Source organism: Rhinolophus sinicus, linkage group LG15 (assembly GCF_036562045.2).
Source record: "Rhinolophus sinicus isolate RSC01 linkage group LG15, ASM3656204v1, whole genome shotgun sequence".
In the NCBI taxonomy this organism is placed as follows: domain Eukaryota; kingdom Metazoa; phylum Chordata; class Mammalia; order Chiroptera; family Rhinolophidae; genus Rhinolophus; species Rhinolophus sinicus.
In genome coordinates, this window is record NC_133764.1 from 46461959 (window position 1) to 46489754 (window position 27796).

The 27796-nt window shown below is 36.9% G+C and overlaps 1 protein-coding gene across 4 annotated transcripts in view; it reads right to left on the minus strand.

Moving 5' to 3' along the window:
• The window catches only part of FBXL20 (F-box and leucine rich repeat protein 20), a 99037-nt gene that overhangs the window by 53344 nt on the left and 17897 nt on the right, over positions 1-27796 (minus strand). The window lies entirely within an intron of this gene.

Here is a 27796-nt window from a genome sequence, read left to right on the forward strand (position 1 = left end):
TCCTCTCAGGAGAGAGGTGAGTAAGTATAGTGGGTATTATAAGTCGGTCATATTTTCAGAGACTCTTTAGATTAAAAAACAATTTTGAGACATTTAATTTGTTCCCTTCCTTTAGAGAAAACAAACTAATAGCAGTCAGAAGGATGACACTATGTGTGTGGTACTGTTTTAAGTGTTTTTCATGTATTAATGTATTGAATCTTCATTTTACCCCTAATCTTAATTTTACATATAAGGAAACTCAATTACAAAAGGTTTACCTGCTTAAAATCACATCACTACAGAATGACCATTTAAAAATGACATTAAGGTAAGGTGATTCCCCAAATCTAACTCACATTTACTTGTTCAAGGAGATACTCAGAAACCTGAATAGGGAACATTCTCTTCAGAGTTTTATGTATCATGCAGAAAAGCGATGCTCCATAACTACCACAATATGCATTCTTGATGTGATTATTTAACAAATTAATCAAAATTCAACAAAGACCCATGGGCTGCTGTGTGCTACCGTGTGCTGCCATGAGTGGCCGGTGGCCAGCGTGAGTGGCCGGCAGCCATCATGAGTGGCCAGCAGCCGAGAGCTGCCATGAGCTGCTGTGAGCGGCCAACCGACAACTGGCAACCGACTTCCTCAGCAAGGGGCAGCGCAAGGCTCATAATACCAGCATGTGCCAGGGAGCTGTGTCCTACACAACTAGACTGAGAAACGACGGCTTGAACTGGAGTGGGCGGGGGAGGCAAAAGAAGGGGGGGAAAATTCAACAAAGCCACCATTTCCTCCACAAAGGGTACCATGACGGTGAGCTTCTCTAGCAAGCTACATTAAAATAAATAAATAAATAAAACCCAAATACCTATATCCAATAAAAAGCACAATTAAAACAGCAAATGTACATGTCATTGATGCTGAAATATGTTCAGTCCCTGCCATTAAGTAATACAGAGCTGAAATGAACTTGACTTCATGCAGTGAACATTTACTGAACACCCTGTCAATATCAGGTACTTTTCTAGGCAACGAATACAAAGAAGACGTAAGTTATCTCTGTACTTAAGCTCTTGTTCTACAATGAAGAACACACAAATAAGCAAATATTTTACTAATTATTACAGAAAAAATGACAAGAGGTATATGAGAGCAAAGGATGAAACAACTAATTCTGCTCACAGGTGATATCTAAACTGGATCTTAAAGGCAGGCCAGTTAACTAGGGAAAAAGGGGGAGATAAGATGTATAAAAGCATGGAGTCACACATACAAGTAGGTCCTGGCACTTCATGATTCAAAGTATAACAAGTAATGGAGGGAAACTTGAAGGGATAGGGAAGTAGTGGACAGAATGTACTTCCCCCTCAATCTCAGACATCTAAAGAGTAATTAGAATCAGTATTTTCTAATAACTATAGAAACCTACCTTCCAGCTAAATGGAAAGCACTGTGAGGGAAGGGACCATGCCTTTCGTGCTTGCCATCATATTTCCAGGGTTGAGCATAGGGCCTGATACATGGCAGGAACTCAGTAAATCTAATGAATGAACTATTAAGTGGATGGTGGGGTTAGGTCATGAAGGAAACTTGTATACCAGGTTAGAAATTTGAAAAAATCCTGTGGAGAAGAGAAACCTAAAGAAATTAAACTCTAGACTGGTAGCAAGGAGATAAGCATAAGAATATACTGAAATTATAGTTCAAGTAAAAGATGACACAAGTCTCTGCAAGATTACAGGGGCAGTGGAAATAAAAAAAAAAAAACTGGAGAAAAGAAGGATTTTTAAAAAAACAAAAGGACTTGGTGATAGAAGCTGAAACTACCAAGTTTCAGTGCAGCAAACAGTATCTTATAATAAAAGTAATGCTACTGCCTGACAATTACATGTTTTAGGAAATTATCTGACATCAAAGAATAATCTGCTTTCCTACAATATCTACCCACTGGTGGAAGCTATTAAAAAAATCATATTCCTCTTCTATAAGGCAGTCTTTCAAAATGAAACCATCACATTTCTTCTTAAACAAGTTTAACTTCTCAAATGAAAAGGTTTCTAAGATGCTACACTATTATAATCATTCTTTGCTGGGTACACTTATAGGAAAGAATGAAGGAATTATGTATTTAAAAAGCTGAATGATCAAGGGTGGATGACATAAATAACGTCTTGCAAAAATAGCTAAAGTATAAAAAATTGAGACCTTGCTGAGTTAGATGGCACACAACATATATCTTTAGCTTGAGATCTTTGCGAAAAAAACGAAGCTTGTTAAGTACAAAATAGTACCGTGTTTCCCCCAAAACAAGACCGGGTCTTATATTAATTTTTGTTCCAAAAGACGCATTAGGGCGTATTTTTAGAGGATGTCTTATTTTTTCATGTACAACAATCTACATTTATTCAAATATAGTCATGTCATCTTCTTCTGGAACATTGTCATAATATACTAAATACGTCTGTTTTAGTTCGTTTAGATCTTAACTGGGGCTTATTTTCAGGATAGGTCTTATTTTCGGGGAAACATGGTATCACTAAACACCCAATCTACTAGACTATACCCAACTCAAATCCACTAAAAGTAAAAAATAATCATTTTTATCTTAGAAATCCTAAGCTCCTTATCTTGTATACTCACAGTATTATTAAATGCTAGAAAAAACCCAAGCTACTAAGGAACTTTGCTCACTTGAATACATAGTAATAAAATTAATTAAAAATACAGACCTGCTATATATTGTTCACATGACTTTTACAACTCTAGATATAAAAAGGAACAACTCACACCCAGCAACTGACTTTTCCCCTTGCTTCAGTCTATCTAGGCTGAATGCTGTTATCTCTGTGGGAACATAAAGGTAGGTATGTGAAAAGCAAAAGGAATATACAGAATGTTGGGACGATTTAGGCAACACCAGGTGTACAGGACATCTGTCCAGACTTCTATTTCCCTCATCTTCCTTCTGCACATACGTATCGCACTCCAAGCTTGCAAGGAAGGATAAGTAGTTCACAAACTGTAGTTACCTGACCAGCTGTATCAGTATCAAGCAGGACCTCGTTAAAAATGCAAATTCTTGGGCTGTACCCCAGACCTATAGAATCAGGAACTGGGGTTGTGGAAGGGATGGAGGAAAGAGGCGCAATCTGTAGTGTAACAAGCACTCCAGGTGTTACTGATGCTTCCTAAAGTTTGAGAACCAATGGGCCAGATAAAGTAGCTCGAGAATCTCAGGACCCAAGAAATTACAGTTCTAACAGATAATCAGAATAGTTTATTATTTGAAATGGCACAGCAAGGTGGCTTAAAAATAATCCTAGAGGTAGGCACAAAATAATTTTAGATGTTTTCTAGGAAACCCAAATGGCTTCTGCTCCAGTTTACAGTATTGTTTGTAAAATAAATGTTTTACAAAAACAATGTTTTAGATACTTTAATGTTTCAGCTGAATCCAAACTCTAGGTTTCTCATGCAAAATACAAAGGATGTAAAAACCAACTAGATGGAGGCTATACTGAATTACAACAAATTATGAAGGATTTAAGCTATAATCAACTGTAGAGGAAGTGACTTTTCAAACATTTGATATTCTTAAGTAATCTGGTTTTATATTAACATGGGGATATATCATTATCTATTTTTATAATCTATCTACAATTATAAGGATGTGATCAAGGGAAAAAACATGAGAGCAACTAGATTGTCCTTTCTCTATTATTTGTTCCAAGGTAGGACATCATCCCCTAAAAAGGCAAACAGAGACAGCAACACTGTCTTCTAGGGATAGGACATTCTTGAATTAAAAAAAAAAAAAAAATTCACTTAAATAAAGATTTGGTTTGTCATACATTAGCATTTATTATTGCTTGTTTGTATAACACTGTAATTGTTTTTCTGTAATTACACAGCTGAAAAACATAACTCTGAAAACACTTGTTACAAATTGTAATTACATCACCTAATAGAGTTCCTAAATTGTCAGAAGCGTTTTTTGCGATTAATTTAGCCTTCTGATCAATGTTTAAATCTTACTTTGGCACATTTTGGGGATTAGTTTACTAACATAATGAATTTAAATGCTTAGCACAGAAACAAGGCCCAGGGAACCAATTCAAGAAGCTTTAAACCCAGAATCTGGGTGGGAAACGGGAGATAGTTTGAACAAAGGAAATAAGAAAGAAATACTTGCTCAATAGTGACCCCTGCTGATAATTAATCTAAGAGCATAGTTACTAACTCCAAAAAAAAAAAAAGTTAAAAGACCTGACCTGTATTATTCAAGCTTTATAGAAGAAATAACAAAGTTTAATGAGTATGTTAGCAGAGAATACTAGTTACCCCCAATATGCATTCTCCTCTTACAGAGTAACAGAATTCCCCATTTTTAACTAGCACATGGCTGCGTGGAAAGAAGACTTTATTTCCCTTGCAGCTAGATAAGGCCAAGTTACTAAGTTCCGGCCAATCAGAAAAAAAAGTGATGTGTGCAATTTTGGGAGTGTCCCTAATGAGAGTGTGCCCCTTCTTTATTCCTCCCTCAATTCTGCCGCTTGCAATGTGATTAGGATTACTGAACCTCCATCTTGTATCATGCAGTTGAGGGCCTGTCACGGTTTTAAAGATAAGCAGAAAACTAGAAAACACTGGCAGATGACTGCAGAGAAACATGGCTCTGGATTTCATAAGATAAAAATAAACTATCGTATTTAAGCCACTTTTAACTTCACTCTCTGATACGTGCAGCTAAATTTATGAAGAGAGTTTTAGATTGTGAAAGGGATCTTTTGTTTTACTAGATGAAGAGTTCTGGAGGCTGGTTGCCCAACATTGTTGAGTGTACTTACTGCATGCTTAAAAATTACGAAGATGGCAAATTTTATGTTATATGTATTTTTCCCACAATTAAAAAAAAATTTAAGGTTTTTTTTTCTTTCACATTTTAACAATTCTAAATTTAAGAAACATCTTAAAATTAAAATCAAAAGCTTTTTGTGGTTTATAAAGTAATGGTACATTTTATAATTCACAGCAATTTACATATAGTAAATTATAACCAACAGGAGAAAAACAGAAATAAAACAGAACTTAAGAATCACTAGGCTTCTCCTCAAACAGGCTCTGTACTTTTTTGCTCATGTTATTTTCTCTAAAGTACCCATGCAACCAAACTTGCCTAATCTGTCAATAGAAATAGATTAATGTCCACTGAACATGAAGCCTTTCCCAATCTCCCTAACTGGATGTGATTGGTCTTTCTGTGGAAACCCCAAAGCACCCCAGAGCTCAGAACACCAGTTCTGAGTTGGTGTGGTGTCCCTTACATAAGACTTTAAGCTGAGAGGAAAGGGGCCTTGTCTAGTTCACCACAACATAGTCAGCAAGCAACACAGTGCCTAGAAACTGCGTTGAACCAATGAATGCTGTTTATACCATAGGGATCTGGAAATACCTTTTTTTTTTTTTTTTTGCCTGTAGTGTAACATATCTATGTAATTATTTTATTGATGGCAAGACAATCACAAATTTTTTGACAATATTAAGTACTTCTTATTTCAACATGTTGCAGTACTCTTTTGACTGTAAATTCCCAACAGGTTTCCATGGTTTTTTCACTTTGTATCTATTTCTATAGCAGAGTGCATAAACAAACAAGGAAATCTGATAAATTGAATGTTACCCTAAGTTTAGTAAATAAGATACAAATGACATCAGCATAGTAATAGATTGAATACCATTACAATAAATAATTAAAATATATTAAGAAACAAAGTTTGGAGACTCAGTGTAGAGCCTATTTATTTCAAGGGTAATGAGCTACATTAAATTTATTTTAAAAAGAAGTAATAATTGCTAAATTTTCACCATCATGGAATTTCACCTACATATAGCATTTTTAAACAGCTTCATTATGGTATAATTCACATACCATGAAATTTACTGGCTTTAAGTGTACACTTCAGTAACTTTTAGTAAATTTATAAAGCTGTGCGACCATCACAATTTACTTTTTTGATGAATTTCTATCACCCCCAAAATATCCCTCATGCCCATTTGCAAATCAACCTCTGTGCTGATCTCCAACCTCAAGCAACCACTAATCTGCTTTCTGTCTCTGCAGATTTTCCTTTTCTGGACATTTTAAAAAATGGAAATATAAGGGGCCAGCGCAGTGGCTCAGGCGGTTGGAGCTTCATGCTCCTAACTCCGAAGGCTGCCGGTTCGATTCCCACATGGGCCAGTGGGCTCTCAACCACAAGGTTGCCAGTTCAATTCCTCAACTCCCACAAGGGATGGTGGGCTGCGTCCCCTGCAACTAGCAACAGCAACTAGACCTGGAGCTGAGCTGCGCCCTCCACAACTAAGATTGAAAGGACAACAACTTGATTTGGAAAAAATCCTGGAAATACACACTGTTCCCCAATAAAGTCCTGTTACCCAATAAAAATTAAAAAAAGGAAACAAAATACATCATTTTTGCATTTGGCTTCCTTAATACTGCATGATGCTTTTGAAGCTCATCCATGTTGTACCACGCACCAGTAGCAGTTTTTGTTTTTTTTTTAAGATTTTATTGGGGAAGGGGAACAGGACTTATTGGGGAACAGTGCGTACGTCCAGGACTTTATCCAAGAAGTCAAGTTGTTGTCCTTTCAATCTCAGTTGTGGAGGGTGCCGTTCAGCTTCAAGTTGTTGTCCTTTCAGTTTTAGTTGTAGAGGGCACAGTTCAGCTCCAGGTCCAGTTCCCGTTTTCTAGTTGCAGGGGGCGCTGCCCACCATCCCTTGCGGAAGTCGAGGAATCGAAATGGCAACTTTGTGGTTGAGAGGACTCGCTCCAACCAACTGAGCCATCCGGGAGCTCAGCGGCAGCTCAGCTCAAGGTGCTGTGTTCAATCTTAGTTGCAGGGGGCGCTGCCCACCATCCCTTGTGGGACTCGAGGAGTTGAAACGGCAACCTTGTGGCTGAGAGCCCACTGGCCCATGTGGGAATCGAACCGGCAGCCTTCGGAGTTAGGAGCATGGAGCTCTAACCGCCTGAGCCACCGGGACGGACCCTGGTTCATTTCTTTTTATTGTCGAATAGTATTCCTGTGTATGGAATGCCGTATTTTGTTTAATCATTCCTAGCTGACAGACACTGGATTTCTATACTCTTTTTACTGTTATGTGTAATGCTGCTATAATCATTCTCATACAAGTCTTTTGATTGAAATAAGTTTTCAAATCTCATGAACAGCATTTAAGGTGGAGAATTACTGGGTTATATCGTGTGGTAAGTTTAAAGAAACCCCTCAGTCGTTGTCCAAGTGTCTGCACCATTACACATTCCCATCACCAATATATGAGTTCAGTCTGTCTATATTTTTATCATCACGTGTTATTATTGTCCATCTTTATAATTTTAGCCCATCTAATGGGGTGGTATCTTACCGTGATTTCAATTTGCATTTTCCTAATTACTAATGCTATTGAGCATTTTGTGTTTACCAGCCATTCAAATGACTTCTTTGATGAAATGTGTATTCAAATCACTTGCCCATTTATTTGGTTGTTTTCTTACTATTGAGATTTAAGGGCTCTCTATATGTACAGGTTCTTTACTGTATGATTTGCAAATATTTTCTCCCATTCTGTGTGTTGTGTCTGCTATTTCTCGATGGTGTCTTCTGAAGCACAAATGTTTTTAATTTTGATAAAGTCCAATTTATTTTAATGGATCATGCTTTTGATGTGTTCCTATATGAACTCTGCCTAGACAAAGGTCATAAAAATTATCTACTATGTTTTGTTCTAGAAGTTTCCTAGTTATAGTTCTTACATTTAGGTCTGTGATCCATTTTGAGTTAATTTTTATATATGGTGTGATATGAGGACCCAAGTTCATCTTTTTCCAGGTAGATACCAAATTGTTTTAACACCATTTGTTTAAAAGACTATTCTTTTCCCATTGAATTGCCTTTATTAAAACCTTTATTGAAAATCAACAGACCACAAATGTAAGCATTATTTTTGGATTCTCAATACTGTTCCATTAACTTATGTATCTACCTTTATGCCAATAACTCACTGTCTTGATTACCACAGCTTTATAGTAAGTTTTGAAATCAGGAAGTCCTTTTATTTGGTTCTCCTTTTCCAAATCATTTTGAAAATTCTGGGACCTTTGCATTTCCACATAAATTTTAGAACCAGTTTGCCAATTTCTGCAAAAGAGCCTGCTGAGATTTTGACAGAGACTGCACTGATTCTATAGATGGATTAGGAGAAAAATGTCACCTTAATAATATTGAGTCTTCCAAACCATGAAGTTGGAACGTCTGTTCATTTATTTAGGTCTTCTTTAATTACTCTCAGCAATGTTTTGTAATTTTCAGTAAGTCTTTTCTCACATCTATTCCCAAGTATTTTATTCTTTTCAATGCTATTATGAATTGAACTGTATTCTAATTTCACTCTAGGATTGTTCAATGCTAGTATGTAGTACATCTTCTATTAGTTACATTTAAAGTATTTGTGGCCTTGAATTAAAAATGTGTCTCTTTTATATAGCATAAAGTTGAATCTTGTTTTTTAAAAACTGCAGTTTGATAATATGTCTTTTAAGTATGTAACCCATTCACATTTAATGTAATTATTGATTTAGTTGGCTGTGTCTCTCATTTTGCTAATTCTTTGCTGTCTCATATGTCTTTTGTTTGTTCCTCTTTTACTGTCTTCTTGTGTTTTAAATAGATATTTGCTAGTGTACCATTGTAATCCCTTTTTTTTTAAAGTGTAAAATTTCTTTCTTAGCTAATTTTCCACCTATTTTTAATTATACTCATCCTGGTGAATGGGAAGTGCTATTTCATTGTGTTTTTTATTTACGCTGCCCTAATGACTAATGATGTTGAACATATTTTCATGTTTCTCTGTCATTTGTATATCTTCTTTAAGGAAGTATCTATTCGAGTCCTTTGCTCTTTTTAAAACTGGGTTGTTTTGTTGTAGCTAATTTGTAATAGCTTTTTATTTCTGGATACATTTTTTAGGATGTCTCTTCATTTTCTTGTGGGTGTCATTTCATGTGTAAATATAGAATTTTTAATTGACAATTTTTCTTTCTACATTTAGAATGTTATACACCTGCTTTCTGGTTTCCATCTGGCTTCTGATGAAAAGTCAGCTGTTAATTACACTTCTGTTCCCTTTACATCATGAATTATTTTTGTCTTGCTTTCCAGATTTTTCTTTGATTGGATTTAAACAGTTCATCAAATATATGTCCAGGAGTAGCTTTCTTTGTGCTAATCCTACTTGGAGATCATTGAAATTTTCGATGTGTAAATAAATGTTTTTATTAAATTTGGGAAAATTTCACATATTTCTTCAAATTTTTTTTTCTGACTTTCTCTCCCACATCCTTCTGAGACTCTTATTACATGTATGTTGGTACAGTTATGTCCCACAGATCTGAGGTTCTGTTCATGTTGTTTCATTATTTTCTTTAAACTGGATCATTTCTTTTACCCTGTCTTCAAGCTCACCGATTCTCTGTGTGATCTTCAATTTGTTACTGAGTCCCTCTAGTGACTTTTCCAGTTATTCTATTTTTCAATTCCAGAATTTCCATTTGGTTCTTTTTTATAATTTCACTTTATTGACATCTTCTATTTGACGAGTCACTGTCCTCATACTTGCCTTTAATTATTTAAACGTGATTTCCCTCAGTCTTTGATATGTTTATATTAGCTGCTTTGAAAGTGATGATTGGCCTCTTTTAGCTGTATATGATAAAGTGTGTTGAGAAATATGCTACAGAGAAAACTGTACAGTTTGAAAAGAATTTGGATGAAATATAGAGGGCCTATGACTCACTAGATTAGAAAATAAATCTATTCCTCATCTTTTGTCTCTCAAGCCAATGAGATTCTCAAAATGAGAACTACCCTCAGGGAAAATATCAGATCAAGGGTATGGCTGTAAATTCCTTTTAAGACCTCTGAAATTTTAAAAACCATACCCAGTTAACTCTTTCAACTACATAAAAAGACCTCAAATTAAACGGAATTATGCCACAGCAGCCTGACACAACCAGAGAGGTCTTAAAATGAGTTATAATGATGTAGCTTTTTGGGACATGGAATAACACAAATCAAATTCATAGAAAACGCCAGAAATATGAAATGAATTACCAGCAATATTAAAGGGACACAGACTATTCAAAATGAAAAGAGGCCTTTGGGCTTCCAACTTTCAATAGGAAAGAAGTATGCTGAGAAAGCTACTCAGCTTCACAAGATATTTCTTACGTAAAAGGAGAGAACTCTCAGAACATAGTGTTAAAAGCTCAGAACATGGTAGAATCACAAAGAACAATGGATATGGGAACCATTCCCAGGAAGCAGAACTGGGCACCAATCAAGGCACATTTCCTGTTCCTGGAGTAGGTGACCCTGGCAAACTGTGCCCAGCTAGATTTCAGAATTGATATGGACCAACAACTGCTATGTGTCTCCTATTACTCCCCCTTTTTAAGGTAATGTCTACTGCCATTATTCTATCCCTGTGGCAACAGTATATGCTCAGAGTTCGGAGCACGTAATTTTTCTTTTTTAGTTCATAGGTCTCTCTGGATCAAGGACCCTCATCCATCTCTGAATCTGATACAGGTAAGTTATAGGTCTTCACCTTTATTTGTTTCTGTATAAGACTTTGGAGGTCTTGGAAGGGTATGGTATTTTACAAGTGGTAAGAATGTAAATCATCTGAGCCAGAGGGGAGACCACAGTAGAACCTTATAATAATGGCCCCCAAAGAATCTTATTTCCTTGTGGCAATGCCCTTTTGCAATGGGATTTTGCTGCATCTCCCTTCCAAAGGTAGACTGTTTTCCCATCCTTTGCATCTGAGTTAACATCATGACTTGATCTGAGCAAAAAATTGTGGTGGAAGTAACACTGTATGATTTCCAAAGTTAAGCCTTAAGAGACACTAAAGCTTTGCCCTCTTGAAACACTCCTGCCACCATGTAAGAAAATTCAAGCTAAACTTCTGTACTGATGAAAGACCATGTAGAAAAAGAGCACTAGCTGACAGTGACACCAAAGTCTCAGACTGTAAGTGAGATCATCCTAGACAGGCAAGCCCCAGTCAAGCCACCAAATAATTACAGCCTCATGAGTGACCTTTTCCAGTGATCAGCAGAACTGACAGACTGAATGACTGTTCTAAGCCACCAAGTTTTAGGGTGGCTGTTAACAGCAAAAGCTACAAAAAGAGGTTCGATGTTTTAAAAGTTTATGACTCATGATCTAAGTTTCAGATTTGAATAAAACTTAAGACATACAAAGATAGCCCAACATAGGTCAAATCTTTCAGTGGGAGGAAAATTTTAGGGAGATTAAGGATGAATTTTCATCAAGAAATCCAGAGTTGAAGCTGCAAGAGATTTTTTTTTTTAGAACTATTTTTTTCCTGTAAGTAATTTTTACTGAGTATGCCATTCCTTCACTCAGCCAACACCAGATGTTTTTCTGATTGGTTGATTTTCCTGCCAGAATTTAAGAGGAAAACAGTTTTGTATGGCTAAATAAACATAAAACAAAATAAGTCTGTAATTCCTCCACCCAACATCTTGTCCCTAGTAGAAATATAACTGCTTTTTAGAAGAAAACTACTGCCAGCGCATTACCACCTCGTGACTAAATTTATTCTAAGAAAGAAATCCCCAGATAAAATCACCAAGGAAGGGATACATTTAGAAAACAGACACATTACTTAATAGGTCAAACTTTCTGCGTTGGACACATCCTAACATCTGACTCAATATCCCGAGCTTTCTTTTATCCTGACTTTTGTTTACTTAACCAAAATCTATATCCACTACCAATTCATTGCTCTCAGTCTAAAGTAAGTATACACTTTTATTATGGTCTCTGTGTGTATCGCTGTCACTTACTAAGTGTTAACTATATCCCCAACAACATTCTAGGGCCCTGAGGACTACATGAACTTTGATGAACCACTAGATATAATCGGAATCTATTTTGGGTGCTGCTCAATCCTGGAAACCATGAATGAGAAGAGGGTTATGTAATAAATCTGACAAGCTCAGTCACTGAAAGTAACTTCACAGGGTGATCTAATCATAAATTCCTAACTGGGCAGGTCATGGTGGATAGCCACACCCTAAGCCTATAACTTCTTTAGTCAAAGGTTTATCTTTGCCTTAAGTAAGCCTTGTCCATTGTTCTTGTGCACCCAAGTTAACACATTTGTGAAATGCCAGAATAATCCTCTTTTCAGACACCTCAAGAGGCATATGATCTTGTTCCAATTCACTGTAAATGTTACTTGTCAAATTACCTTGTACCCACCAATGTAAAAGAAGCGTATCTCTCCATTTTACTTTTTATCCAATCGTAGGGATTTCCCCACCTCCTTAATCTGCTACCAATGGATTCCACATAATCTTCCCTACTTCCCTCCTTTGATTCCAAACTACAAAAGAATTTAGAGCTGCCATTTCCCGGAGCATTTTGAGATCTTGCTTCCAAGCATGTCCTCAGTTTGGCTCAAATAAACTCATCAAATTTTCTACAGGTTTGGGCATTCTTGCATTGACAAAATCTTCCATGCCCTACTGAAAATTTCTTTTAAAGTGAAAAGAAAGAATTGAAATTCAAAGTAGCAATGTAATTACAGCTCCTTCTTCCTCCTCCTCGACTCCCCCAGTCTCACCCCATCTGTATACACACTAAAGAACTAAGAGGTATATACTGCAAGCCAATAATGGGATTTGACTCAGGAGTAGCAAGCATTTAACTGAAACTCCTGTTCCAAAATGCCATAGGGATTGGAAAAACAAGGGAAAGTAGGGTTTGATTTCCTCATGTACAAATTCTAGTCAATGTGCCAGAAACTGAAAACTGGCAGAATCTGTGGAATTTTCCAAGACATATGTCAGATAGTAATTTTAAAATTCACTCACCAACACACATTCTAAATCATCTTACTGCTATGGAAATATTTCCAAAGCAATAGTATTTTAATGTAGTCATATTACTTATTTGTAGAAAAAGCATTCCCATTTTAGATAATATAAGTAACAAATAAAGTATACAGTAATACCTTAGATATCCTAACTGTATGTCAGAAAATATATTTCAGATTTAAAAGGAACTAAAAGAAACAATATGTTATATTAGAACAAAGATTCTTTAAAGTGGAAGGGAAGAAATAACTTTGTTCGTCACTAAGGAAAAGTGATACCAAGTTAATGGTTTAAGGAATCTATTAGACTTAGGCCATAATACGAACAAGACAGTGGTGTTATTATAAATAAGCTAGTTAAACAAAGGATGCATGACATGGCTAGGTATTTGGCTGGTGTTAATTGATAAATATCTGGAAAGAGGTCTCTACAATATGCCATACAACCACCGAATTTTACATAAAAAGTCAATCATGACAAAAGGACTTGGGAAAAACAGCAAGGTCCTCCCTTTCCCTACATTCTACTGAATCTTCTAGGGGCTTCTTCTGATATTTGCCTCTTTTTTCTAAATATGCTCACTCATTAAATTTAGATATCATCTACTGACATCCTGCCATGTAATGTTCCAGCTTGGTCCGAAGCTGGCCACCAGGCATGCCAGACCTGGGGCCTCCTGGGACGGGACCAACTGCAGGCCAAGTTTAGCTTCAACCTCTACCCTCACTCTCCATATCCTATGTAATTTTGTCACAATCTTTGTTTAAATCAAGAGTCGGTGTGAATATAGGATCAGACAGATACAATTCAATGTTGAGCCAAGTAGAACAACAGGGCCATGCATTCCTCCCTACAAATTAATGACTACTTCATTTTTTTTCTACTTTCTATGTATTTTTAACTTTTCCTCAAATGCTCCAACATCTGTCACATGTCTATCAATATCTCCCATATGTTCAAACATATCAGATACTGTTTTCTTCTTGGAGCCATATATTCCCAGAACTCTTTGTTCTTTCTTCTGCTTCTCTCTGTTGGGGAATTTTCTAGACTGGTTACACAGCTGTCATCCTGGACTCTCCCTTGGCTCTTCTCTATGACTGAATTCTGCTTTTTGGACCTGATGCTTCTCCCTTGCTACTTAAGGGCACATCCTCTAATAACATATATATATATATATATATATATATATATAAATGGCTCGTGAGAACTGAAATTTTGGAATCACTCATATGTCTAAAAGCATCTTTATTCTAGACTCACATCTGACTGATAATTTGGCTGGAAATGTAATTATACATTAGAAATCCTTTCCACTGAAGACATCTAAAGACATGGCCTGATACACTTCCATCTTCCTATGCTGTTGCTCTGATAATATAATGCCATTCTGATTGGTCCTTTGACTGTAACCTCTAGTTCCTTTTTCCAGAAGCTTTTAGTATAGTCTCTGTATCCCCAGTTTACTGAAATTATAGGATCAAGCCTCTTGGTCTAAGTCTTTACTATTCTTTCAGCTCTTTCCATTTATAAATCTGTGATTCAATTTGGGAAATGCTTTGGAAATTTTCATTTCTATTTTCTCTGTTCTCTCATTTTTGAATTCCTATTAATCAAATACTGGACCTCCTAGTCTATCTGCAATTTTTAAAATTATTTTTCTCCTACTTTCCTCATTTAATCCTTTTGTTCTAATTACTAGGAAATTGCTTCAACTTTACTTTCAATCTTTTCACTAAGTTTTTTTGGGAGTGTTATCGTATTTTTTATTTCTAATTTGTTGAAATTTGTTGTATTTTTTATTTTCTAATTTGTTATTTCTTATTTGTTGCAAGATTTTCAAAATAGCATCCTGTTCTTTCAAAGATGCAACATTGCCTGTCTTAGAGAGTAATACCCCTTCTTCTCCTCCACCCTGTCCATCCACAGATTTTTTTCTCTGCTCTGCTTTGTCTCTTTTCATTGTTTGTTTGTTTGGTCTCTCATTTTGAAGGCTTTCCTCAACTATCTGGTTATCCTTGGCTGTCCATTCCTATTCATGGTATTAGGAAGCTAAACGGAAACTAATTGTGATTTCAAGGACCCAAAACTCTGTATGCAGATTTTCGTTTAATTCCTTGGCTCCATACCCCATCCTCTTCATGCATGTGGTGTTCCTGAATACAGACCCTCAGCTTCCACTTCCTTGGAGGAAAAAAAATCCCGTTTCCTAAGGGAGAAGAAGTAGTGTGCACACAACTCCATATAAGACTTTCAACCATTACCCACTTTTAATCTCAAACCTCATCCTTCTTTTCAGAGACTAACTGCTAACAGTGATGAGTCTTTGGGGGAGGTTTTGTTGGGTCAACTTGCTTGCTTGTCCCTGCAGATAACCCAGGGTGTACCTTCCCCCACTTGGCTAAATCACTTAACACTTCTAAAACAGTTGAAATTACTCATGAAAGGTGGTTTCTTCTTCCAATCATTTTTGCCCCTAGGGTCTTATGCCTCCTCTTTTTATTCCTTTATTAGAATTTGGGCTATTTGAAAAGGAAATGAAATAGAAACATTGAGTCGAACTCCCATGTTTAACTACAATTCTCATGCACTAGTTTTAGATGTCTTGAACAAAATCATTAAGTATATTTACTAAATGTGTGGAGACCACAAAACTCAGCAGGATAAATGACACCTTGGATAACAGAGTAAGAATCCAACATGATTTGGAAAGGATAGTATTAAGAGGAAACTAAATAAGAATAAGCTTAACAATCTCATTTAGATTAAGCAATTACCAGTTACATAAATACAAAACAGGAAACTTGGTTTCATGGAAAAAAGCTTACAGAGTTTTAGTTTATTATGTGTCAGTTATAGGACTTGCTACAACATTTTAAAAGAAAAAAAAAAAAAGCTATATCTTAGAATACAGAATACATTAATGGGAAGCAAAAGACCAGACTAAGGGAGAAAACTACCCCACTATATATTTTGGGTGGTTGTCAACAACTCTAATAGCAAATTTGAGAAAGGAAACTGACTAAATACCATGAAGAAGATGGATCCCAGGATACTAAGAAGTTCTAAAACTACGTCTTGGCAAAAATGGTAAAGATAAGAGGAATATTTAAAGTCTTGAATGAAAAGATATTACCGTTGCTATTGAATATCTGAACAATTGTTCTTTAGAATCAAGTAGTTCTATATTATTCCAGATAGCCACCTAGAAGAATGAAGACAATTTGTATTAAGACAGATATGGCTTAAATAACTTTGTAAAGCTGTAAGCGCTCCCCATTACTGGTCAGCCAGCCTTCCCAGTATCAGGGATATCATACAGTAGATTCTTCCATTGAAAAGAAACTCGAACTAGATGACATTAAGTTTGGTACCACTAAAAGCAACAACAGAAACAAAGAAGCCAAGAGACAAAGAAGGTCATTATATAATGATAAACGGGTCAATTCATCAAGATACTACAGCAATTGTAAATATATATGCACCCAACATCGGAGCACCTAAATCTATAAAGCAAATACAGAGCCAAAAGCAGAAATAAACAGCAATACAATAGCAGGAAATTTTAAAACCCTACTCTCAACAACGGATAGAACTTTCAAACAGAGAACCGATAAGGAAACAAAAGATCTGAACAACACTATAGAGCAAATGTACCTAACAGACATATATAGAACATTCTATTTGACAACAGCAGAATATACATTCTCCGGGACAGAACATTGTTATATCACAAAACAAATCTCAACAAATTCAGTAAAAAAGAAATTATATCAAGTTATCTTTCCTGATTACAATGGTATTCTCAATATGTGTTTTCCATCATCATCAAGCAATTCTCCAATATTTAGCAGACACTGATGGGGTGTCCTACCAATTTAACTCAATTTTGACACCATCTACCAGAAGACAATGTCAAATCCCACAGGTTAATGGTTCAATCCCACAAGACTGCCTCCCACTTCAGATGCCAATTGCAAGCGCAGGTTGTTACCTGTGCTTCTGACCAACTGGCTATAAATTGGCGTGTCCCATGACCCACTCCTCAGGTTCAATTAATTTGCTAGAGCAGCTCACAAAACTCAGAGAAACATTAACTTACATTTGCCAGTTTATTATAATACAGATCAACAGTCAGATGAAGAAGTACATAGGATGAGATCTGGAAGGGTCATGAGCATAAGAGCTTCTGTTCCCGTAAGAACCAGGGTATGCCACCCCCCCCTGCATGTACATGCCACCAACACAAAATATCTCTGAACCTGAATCTTGTCCCTTGGGTTTTTATGGAGGCTCCATTACATAGGCATGACTGATTAAATCATTGGGCACTGGTGACTTGGTTCATTCAAACTTGGTGACCTGAAACCAGGAGAGCGGCGTCTCTTAGAAGTTGACAACCAAAGTAGTATTACCCATGGAAATGACTGTCTACATACTAGTGTCATCCGAAGACATCCTATACGCACGAGCTATCTCTTTTCTGGGCCTAAAAACAAATGCTATTCCAGAACATTTAAACCAAACAAGTCTACTATCTACATGAACTGGCCTATACTATGGCCAATGATCCAAAATTTACAGATCAAACCACAGCTTCCTGCCAATCGTCCCTGAACTAGTCCCATCCCATTAAAACACTGAAAAATGGTCTTCATCAATACTATAAAATCATTAAGAAGTTAAATAGCATTAACCTGTTAAGTTAAAAACTGAGAATTTTAACCCCTCCTTAATGGTATGCCACAAGTCGAGACATCAACGTGACTAATTACAATCTTATTTATTATAATCCTCACACAATTCATCACAATTCAGTTAAAAGCCTCAAAGCACTACTCTAACCCAGAACCTATAACAATTAAAATACCACAACATCCTACTCCTTGAGAAACAAAACAAAAATCTATTCTCTTTTCATTACTCCTATGATAATGGGCTTACCCATCATTGTTTTAATTATATTCTCAAGCATTTTATTTCCTTCAACATATCAACTAATTAGTAATCACCTAATTGCCATCCAGCAGTGATTGCTTCACTCGATATCAAAACAAAATAATGACTATCCACAATTATAAAGGCCAGACCTGAATACTAACATTAATGTCACTTACTTGTTAGGCCTTTTACCACACTCATTTACAGCCACCACGCAACTACTGATAAATCTAGGTATGGCCATTCCTCTATGAGCGGGACAGTATTTTTACAATTCAGCCATAAAACAAAAGCCTCCCTCGCCCACTTTCTACCACAAGGAACCCCCTTGCCCTTAATTCCTAATCAGCCTACTCATTCAACCAATAGAACTAGCTGTGCAACTACTAGCAGCTGTGCCAACTAACAGCCAACATCACCGCTGAACACCTTTTAATATACCTAATCAGAGGGGCTACAATTGGCTTTGTTAAATATTAGCACAACTACAACTTTTATCACGCTAATTATCCTTATTCTTCTAACAATTCTAGAATCTGCAGTTGCTTTAATCCAAGCCTAAGTATTCACTCTCCTCCCCAGAGGTAAATGGGAAAGGGAATGGGAGGTGGGACTGAAAATTCCAACCCTCTAATCATGGTTGGTTACCATTTCACCTTTATGGCTCTGAACTGAGGACAGGACCTGGGGAGTGGGGGAAATGACAGAAGGTGATCAAAGGGTACAAACAACTTCCAGTTATAAGTTCTGCAGATCTAATGTACAGCATATTGACTACTGTATACTTGAAAGTTGCTAAGAGAGTAGATCTTACCGTGTTTCCCCGAAAATAAGACCTAGCCAGACAATCAGCTCTAATGCGTCTTTTGGAGCAAAAATTAATATAAGACCCGGTCTTGTTTTACCATAATTTTACTATAGTAAGTAAAATTATATTTATATAATTTTACTATAAGACCCGGTTTTAATGCAATGTAATGTAATATAATACCAAGTCTTAATTAATTTTTGCTCCAAAAGACATGTCAGAGCTGATTGCCCAGCTAGGTCTTATTTTCGGAGAAATAGGGTAAATGTTCTACACACACAAAACCCCAAACTTATTAACTATGTGAGGTAGTAAGATGTGTCAACTAACCTTATTGTGGTAATCATTTCCCAAAATATACATATATCAAATCATTAGACAATATTGTATGTCTAATATATTATCTCAATAAAGTTGGAAACAAATAAAAAACCATAAAGGGAACCAATAGAAATAAAGAAGTGTAATTAACGTAAGAATTACAGAATGTACTAAAATAGGTTTTCTGAAACATAAAAAAAGATTCAGGGGGCGGCTGGATGGCTTAGTTGGTTGGAGCGCATGCTTTCAACAACAAGGTTGCCAGAGCGATTCCCAAATGGGATGGTGGGCTGCACCCCCCTGCAACTAGATTGAAAACAGCGACTAGACTTGGAGCTAAGCTCTACACCCTCCACAACTAAGACTGAAGGACAACAACTCGACTTGGAGCTGATGGGTCCTGGGAAAAACACACTGTTCCCCAATCAGGTCCTGGAAGTATACACAGTTCCCCTTCCCCAATAAAATCTTTAAAAAGATTCAGAACTAAAATCAGTGCAGACTGAGAAAAAAATCAGGCCAGTGTCATTAGTGGGTATATAAAGAAATTAGGACTTAAAATAGAACACAGGTTTGATAACTGTTCTTTGGCCATATGCTAGATCTTGTCTCCTCAAACAAGTGGTGATCCAAAATGAAAAACATCAAGACAATGAGATTTTTCATAAATCTACATGCACTCCATTTTAAACCACTGGGATTATATCCTTCAGATTTAGTGTAAATTAATCTGCATTTTAGTTCAAAATACCAATTGTATACCATGTATTTTTTTAAATAATGTTGACCACCTTTTCAGTTAGCTCTCTCTTCCTACCCCCCCACCCCCAATTTTAGCCCTTAATCCAAGGCTTTTGTAGATTTTCTAGAACATATAAAGTTCTATATTTAGACAGTTCTATAAAGAATTTGGTCATGAATGACTTTATGAGGTTGTTTGCCATCAGCCATTAAAAAAAAACGAACAAAAACATGTTTATAGATGTTTTTAAAAAACCAACATTGATAGGCATGAGCCTGTTGATACATAAGCATAATTTTAAAATTCAGCTATCTTTTCTCGGGGACTAGGAGGACGATTCTCTAATCTCTTACTTGGCTGATGGAATTCTGGAACTAGGTGAGGGAAGGAGACTAGGTGGTTCCACTATTCAGTGTGGCATCTTAGCCCCATCTTCCCTCTGGGTTTGGCGTCCTAGGTCCTGAACTCTCAAATTCAACTTCTCCAAAGAATAATCTCCTAACCTCTATAAGGCTGATGGCAGGGTGAAGACACATTGGGCTGCTCAGGGTGAAGAGGGTGAGTACTGGGGGGAGGAAAGGAGGCAGATAGGGGTCTAGCTCCCATTTCAGACTCTCTCTCTCTCTCTCTCTCTCTCTCTCTCTCTCTCTCACACACACACACACACACACACACACACACACGTTCTCGCCTCCATCTGTGGTATATGGTACCTCCATGCTCTGAGCTTTTCAGGCAGGGGCCCTGCAGACAATTTATGATCTGCTTGTTGTCAGTATTCTCCTCTACAGGCTTTTGGGTTTGACCTTCCTCTCCTCTGCTAGGTCACTTACTACTTCTGCTTTCCGTCTTCCCACACAAGTATGATTACAAATGTTTCATAGTTTCAAAGATGCAGTTTATATTTGTTTGTATTTGATTTTCAAAGGAGTCTGGAAATAATTTTACTTTGCTGTCTTAAAACCAGAAAGGGGTGATTTTAGTAATCTTTTATGTCAAATAACCTTGAGCCAACTACTGTTCAAGGGCTAAATGTTTATGTTTGATAATTAAATCCCAAAGGATAGCACAAATGAAATGAAGAATCAAACGCTGGACTAAATTAGACTACTTGTTTTTCAAACAGAGCCTATACTTTCTTATTTCTATGGTTTCACATTTTCTACCTAGAAATCTATCCATTTTTAATGCTCTGCTCCAATTTTGTACCTCCATGAAAGCTTCTCTGACCCTCTGTTAGAGGGGAATGCCTCTTTCCCACTTCAGGTTTTCATGAGGAAGAAGTTTTTCTAAACACACTCCTGGAATCTCTGCTCTCCTTTACTGATAGACATAGACATTAAGAGTGACTTACCTGACTAGTTAATCTTAGATGAAGAGCAAACTTGGCCCATCTCTGTGTTTCTACCTTTTCCAGGTGTGGAGCAAGCATTCTCCTCTGCTTCAATGCCAAGACTCTCCCCTGCACAGAGAAGCTTGATCCAGTACAGCACTATGTGCAACAAGGTGGGTCTACCTAAAGGCACAATTTGGCTTACACACTAAAAACTATCCTCCAACCTGGTCTCTGTTAGTAATAAAGTGATACTCTGTTTCCCTGAAAATAAGCCCTAGCCGGACAATCAGCTCTAATGTGTCTTTTAGAGCAAACATTAATATACGTAAGACCCGGTATTATATTACCCGGTCTTATAGTAAAATAAGACTAGGTCTTATATTAATTTTTGCTCCAAAAGACGCATTAGAGCTGATTGTCCGGCTAGGTCTTATTTTCGGGGAAACATGGTAGGTACTGAAGAAAATCTCTGCACAATCATTAGCTGACTACTAAACTAATGGAACAGAGATTTCAGTGGCCACACAAGACAAACAACAATACAGACTTTAGAGAATTACTTCAGAAAAGACACTAAACAAACAATCTTACAACAAGCAGCATTAATAAATCTGGAGGGAAGAGAATATAATTTCTAGAGTTGCCACATTTTAATATTCAAAGTGCCCAGTTTTCAACAAAAAATTACAACGCATGCAAAGATATAATTTGCAATAGTATATAAATATCTAGTATTCAAAATAAAGAACTCTTATGACTCAACAATAAAAGTACAAATAACCTAATTTAAAAATGTGGAATTTGAATAGACATTTCTCCAAAGAAGATATACAAACGGTCAAAAAGTACAGGATAAGATGGTCATCTTTAGTCATTAAGGAAAAAACAAAGCAAAACGACAGAGATACCACCTCACACCCACTAGGATACTATAATTTTAAAAAAGGAAAACAACAGTTGGCAAGGTTATGGAGAAATCTGAATCACTGCACACTGCTGGTGGGAATGTAAAATGGTGCGGCTGCTGTGGAAAAAAATTTGGCAGTTCTTCAAAACGTTAAACATAAAATTACCACATGACCCAGCACTTCCAAAAACATAAAATTACATGACCCAGCACTTCCACTCCTACGTACATATCCAAAATACATGAAATGGGTTTTAAACACATACTTGCTTATAACAATACTCATAGCAACACTATTTACAATAGCCAAAAGGTGGAAATCACCCAAATATCTGTTAACAACTGAATGGGTACTGAATATACAAAATATGGTATATACATACAACGGATTATTCAGCCATAAAAAGGAATTAAGTATTGATATATGCTACAACGGATATCAACCTTGAAAACATTATTCTAAGTAAAGCCAGTCACAAAAGACCACATACTGTATGATTCCATTCATATGAAAGTCCAGAAAAGAGGAATCTACAGAGACGGAAAGCAGATTAGTAGTTGCTTAGAATAAGGAGGTGATGGCAATAGATAAAGAGTACAAGTTTCTTTCTGAAGTTTAGAAAATGTTCCAGAATTGACTGTGGTGATGGTTTACACATATCTGTGTATATACTAAGAGTCACTGAATTTTACACTATGAAAGAGAGAATAGGAATTATATCACAATAAAAATATAATTTTAAAATGTGTATTCAAAGGGCTCTTGAAGAAGATCAAAATAAATTTACAGTAGACTTATCCTCTTAACAATAGAGTTCAGAAGACAACAGAGGAATGAGTATCTCTGGAATGCTAAGGGAAAATAACCGCAACAGAGAACTTTGTATCCAGTTACCCAAGATGACCCCAGCAAAGAGGAGAAAAATAGATGATTCCATGTATAGTGATTAGGTGAATTCACCACCCACAGGTCCACAGTAAAAGAACTTTTTAAAAGTATCTACAGCTCAATTGGTTAGAGCGCGAGTTCTGAACAACAGGGTCGCCGCTTCGATTCCCACGCGGGCCAGAGAGCTGTGCCCTCCATGACTAAATTGACTGAAGACTACAAGCTGCCTCTGAGCTTCTGGAGGGGCAGCCGGATGGCTCAGTTGGTTAGAGCACAAGCTCTCAACAACAAGGTTGCCAGTTCAATTCCCACATGGGATGGTGGGCTGCGCCCCTTGCAACTAAAGATTGAAAACTATGACTGGACTTGGAGCTGAGCTGCACCTTCTACAACTAGATTGAAGGACAACAACTTGGAGGCTGATGGGCCCTGGAGAAACACATTGTTCCCCAATATTCCCCAATAAAAAAATTTTTTTAAAAAGACTCAAAGTGAATATTCTAAAATAAGGATCTACTACTTTCAGAAAAAGAAAAGTGAACCAGATACTTCCGCTTCTGCTTACAGGAGTGACAGACCAGATTATTCCCATAAACCCTCCAACCAAGAACCACTAAAGAATTCGGTGAAATATTAAAAATAATGACAATAATAGACTTTTTTAAAGCATGGAAGAGCAAAAAACAGCATAAGGAACTACCAACCAGTCCAAAATCTAGAATATGAGAACCCAAAGAAGTCAGTCCAGTACTCAAGACTAAAACAACTTTTATATCAATATTAAGTAAAATTTAATTCAAAGACAAAATCATTAAGAGGTATTTCTATAGATACAGAAACAATTGAGCAAAAAATTTAACTTTTTTTTTTTTTAAAGATTTTTTTTTTAAGATTTTTTTTTTTTTTCCATTGGGGAAGGGGAACAGGACTTATTGGGGAACAGTGTGTACTTCCAGGCCTTTTTTCCAAGTCAAGTTGCTGTCCCTTCTATCTTAGTTGTGGAGGGTGCCATTCAGCTTCAAGTTGTTGTCCTTTCAGTCTTAGTTGTGGAGGGTGCAGCTCAGCTCCAGGTCCAGTTGCCATTTCTAGTTGCAGGGGGCGCAGACCACCATCCCTTGTGGGAGTCGAGGAATCGAACTGGCAACTTTGTGGTTGAGAGGATGCACTCCAACCAAGTGAGCCATCCGGGAAGCTCAGCGGCAGCTCAGCTCAAGGTGCCGTGTTCAACCTTAGTTGCAGGGGGCGGAGCCCACCATCCCTTGCGGGACTAGAGGAATTGAACCGGCAACCTTGTGGTTGAGAGCCCACTGGCCCATGTGGGAATCAAACCGGCAGCCTCTGGAGTTAGGAGCATGGAGCTCTAACCGCCTGAGCCACGGGGCCGGCCCAAAATAATTTAACATTTTTGATTCAAGTTTGTATATCTTAAGACTAGAGCTTCAAAGTATATGAAGCAAAAACTGCACTGCATGTACATCAAACTTCTTTTATAATTAAGTAATTTTTAAAAATTGTATAATTCTAACACTAGTAAATATGACCTTACTTGCAAATATCTTATATCTTGAATCCTAATGTAGATGACATGATGCTTAATGTTACATTATTTGTATAATTTGGAAGACAATTTATGGTTTTTCCCTTTTATTTAGTTTTCACTGTTTCAACAAGCCTCTGCTGGATAAAAACTGGAGATACAAAAAATAAAAAAACTGCACTATTTAAAGAAATAAATAAATTTAGACATGGCTGGAGAACTTGAATATTCTTCTCAAAGAAACCACAAGACAAAATAGGCAAAAAGTTAAAGATCTAGAAGATTTGAATAACATATATAACAAGCTGATCTAACAGACATATGTAATGAACACAGTCAAACAATAATGTGAACTTACTGAATGCACACTGTGCACACAGCACCCTCGTAAGCACTTTTTAATATGTATCATTTAACTCTTACAACCCTGGATAGAAGGATTCTATTGTTATCTCCATTTCATAATTTTAAAAACTGAGGTACAGAGTAAATATATTCCAAGGCCACACATCTTTAAATAGCGACCTCAGCCAAAATGTGAACTGATTTTCTAAGTCACAAATACAAGGTCCACATTCCCCACTGCTTGCAAAAATCACTAGGTTTTTTCCTACTCCACTCTTTTTTTCCCTCTCTACTTAAAGGTCCTGAGGCCTTCCTCTTCTGTTGAGCCACTGCAATTTCATACTGTGATGACCGTGATTTTGAAATGTTAAGAAAATGGGCTATTTTGGTCTCCAGCTTCTGACTGGTAAGCACTCTCTTCTTCCTTCCTGCAATGCAGTCTCATTCCCCCCCCCTTTTTATTTATTTATTTTTAAGATTTTTGTTAAAATATAGCTAACATACAATATATTAGTTTCAGGGGCACACTATAGTTATTCAACATTTATAGACCTAAAGGAGTGATCACCGTAGTAAGTTCAGCAACCACCTCACAATACTGACGATATTCCCTATGCTGTACATTACATCCCCATGACTTATTGGTTTTATACCTGGAAAATTTTTTTTTTTTTTTTTTTTTAAAGATTTTATAGGGGAAGGGGAACAGGACTTTATTGGGGTACAGTGTGTACTTTCAGGACTTTTTGTTTTTTCCCCAAGTCAAGTTGTTGTCCTTTCAATCTTAGTTGTGGAGGGCGCAGCTCAGCTCCAGGTCCAGTTGCAGTTGCTAGTTGCAGGGGGCGCAGCCCACCATCCCTTGCGGGACTTGAGGAATCAAACTGGCAACCTTGTGGTTGAGAACCCACTGGCCCATGTGGGAATCGAACCGGCAGCCTTCGGAGTTAGGAGTACGGAGCTCCAACCGCCTGAGCCACCGGCTGGACCCTATACCTGGAAAATTTGAACCTATTATTCCCCTTCACCTTTCCTCCCCTTTTTAATTTTTCAATTAGCTGGCATTCAATATTATTTCATAGTAATTTCAGGGGTACAGCATAATGGTTAGATATTTATATAATTTAAGAACTGATCCCCCTGAATCATCTAGTACCCACCTGGCACTATACACAGTTATTACCATATTATTGACTATATTCCCTATGTTTTACTTTACATCCCCATGACTACTTTGTAACTACCAATTTGTACTTCTTAATCTCTTCACCTGTTTCATCTTGCCCCCAACCCCCTCCCATCTATCACCCCAATAAATCTAGTACTCATCTGATACAATATATAGCTATTACAATATTATTGACTGTATTCCTTATGCTGTACCCTACATCCCCCTGACTACTGCCTAACAACTAATTTGTACTTCTTAATCCTTTCCCCCTTTTCACCTACCCCTACCCACTTCCCATCTAGCAACCATCAAAATGTTCACTACATCTATGAGCTTTGTTTATTTTGTTTAGATTCCACATATAAGCGAAATCACATTGCATCTTTCTCTGACATACCCGCCAGGTCCATCGATGCCACTGCAGCTGGCAGGAACCCATTTGTAATGGCCCAGCAATATTGCACTTACTCTTTATCCATTCATCCATCTATGGACACACAAGCTGCCTCCACATATTGGCCATTGTAAATAACGCTGCAATGAACATATGGATGCACATGTCCCCTTGAAATAGCGTTTTGGATTTCTTCAAAGAAATACCCAGAAGTGGGATTACTGGGTCCTTTTTTATCTCTTGTTATAGTCTTTGTTTTAAAGTCTATTTTGTCTGCTGTTAAGTACTGCTACCTCAGCTTTTTTCTGTTTCCATTTTCCCATGCCTTTACTTTGTGTGTGACTTTCAATCTGAAGTGAATCTTTTGTAGGCGGCGAATGTAAGGGTTTTGTTTTCTTATCCACTCAGCCATCCTATTTTGATTGGAGCATTTAATCCATTTACATTTAGAGTAATTGATAGATATATAATTATTGCCATTTTATCGCTCATATATATATTTTAATCTTAAAGAAGTCCTTCTAACATTCCTTGCAATACTGGTTTGGTGGTGATGAACTCCTTTAGCTTTTCTTTGTCTAGGAAGCTCTTCATCTGTCCTTCTATTCTAAATGATAGCCTTGCTGGCTAATCTTGGTTGTAGGTTCCTGTTTTTCATCACTTTGAATATTTCCTGCCAATCTCTTCTGGCCTGCAAAATTTCTGTTGAGAAATTAGTTGACATTCTTATGGGAGCTCCCCTGTAGGTAACTAACTGCTTTTCTGTTGCTGCTTTTAAGATTGTCTTTAACCTTTGCCATTTTAATTATGATGTGTTTTGGTGTGGGCCTGTTTGGGTTCATCTTGTTTGGTACTCTGTGCTTCCTGGGCTTGTATTTCTATTTCCTTCACCCAGTTAGGGAAGTTTTCTGTCATTATTTCTTCAAATAGGCTTCAATTCCTTGTTCTCTCTCAACTTCTGGTACCCCAATGATGAGAATGTTAATACACTCGATGTTGTCCCAGAGGCCCCTTAAACTATCCTCATTTTTGGGGGGTAAAAAGAGGGGCAGGATTCTTTTTCCTATTTGCTGTTCTGATTGGGTGTTTCCTGCTACCTTATCTTTTAAATTGCTCATTCAATCCTCTGCTTCACCTAATCTACTGCTGATTCCCTTTAATGTATTCTTCCTTTCAGTTATTGTATTCTTTATTTCTGACTTGTTCTTTTTCATGTTTCCTATCTCTTTGTTGGAAGTTCTCCCTTAGATCACTAAGCATCCTCAAAACCAATGTTTTGAACTCCACGTCTGGTAGATTGCTTGTCTCCATTTTGTTTAGTTCTTTTTCTGGAGCTTTGTTCTGTTATTTTTGTTTGTTTTTATTTGGGGCATGTTTCTCCCCCCCCCCCTTTTTAAATCTCGTTTTTAGAATTATCCCAAATTTCTCTCTCTCTGTCTCTTT